Here is a 1,248-nt window from a genome sequence, read left to right on the forward strand (position 1 = left end):
AAGGCTCATGAATGGATGGACGCCTCCCAGGCTGCCTACTGTCTGTGAGCTGCATGTGTCTCTTTCTCTCTCTGTGTTTGTATTAAAGTGCATATTGGATGTTTGCATGTGAGTGACGCATTCAGCATTTTACCCCATTTCGCCCTGTTACCATAAGCCTTAATCTCTAACTCTTAATCCTACCAGAATGACCACTGCAGTTTATTTGTTTTTAGCGTGTAAAGTCCAGCTGGATCCTGCTGACATAACGGCAACATAAAAACCTTTGTCATTTCAATCAAGTATTATTGTCAGCACATCAGTGCCATACAACAAAAAAAGCACTTTCTTGTGTGGCGCAAACTTGTTTCACACAAAAACTTTATGCGTGACACACACTGAGCACAAGTTAATCTTAGGTTTGAGCCTTTATAAGAGGCTGTTGGTCGTAGGCAGCATCTGTTCACATCACCTTCAAACCATAAAATGATAAACAATGTGACCTCATATGATGAATTAACCGATAATTCCAGTTCATTATTAATTCTTATAGTATTGACCATCATTTGTATCAGTTATTATGACATGTGGAGACCTGGGAACATCACTACAACAAAGTGAAAGTGAAGCACAAGATCAAAGATGAAAACCATTTTGAGTTCATCCAGAATTTCACTGATGATATTTCACTAACAAATAACCTGCCACAGGCGTCCCGAGTACAGCCGGTCTAGTTAATATCTACAAAAAGGTTACCATGGTAACCCCCATTCCCTCTTTTCAAACTAAAGCTGAGCAGTGTCAGAGTCGTGCACGGCCAGGGTCGTTAGTGGGATGTGAAATATGTGTAAAATCTACCATCAAGCACACTGGATTACTCACAGTCTTTGTGCCACTACTCACCATCCTAATTTCACACTTAATAAAGTCGTTTTCACACTTAAAACGCAGCAGTTTACTACGGGGTCTCGTCCCTGACAGAAATTTGAACTTAATTTTCTTGTGCAGATAAAACCAATCACACTTTTGCTGCCACTTGTTGACCATAAAGTGGTCACACGTGCTTAGTCATGTCATCTGGACTCTTTGATGCTCTTTCACTGCCTCTCTGTCTTGTCTTGAGTCTCTCCTCTCCTCTCCTCTCCTCTCCTCTCCTCTCCTCTCCTCTCCTGTTTTTTGTGTCTAGAAGATAAGATCTCCCTCAATAGCAAACTTTGGAAGACATCTTAAAGACCCCACTGTCACTTCAGCTTAATGCCGCCCTCTGGG

This window comes from Scomber scombrus, chromosome 17 (genome assembly GCF_963691925.1).
Source record: "Scomber scombrus chromosome 17, fScoSco1.1, whole genome shotgun sequence".
Lineage (NCBI taxonomy): Eukaryota > Metazoa > Chordata > Actinopteri > Scombriformes > Scombridae > Scomber > Scomber scombrus.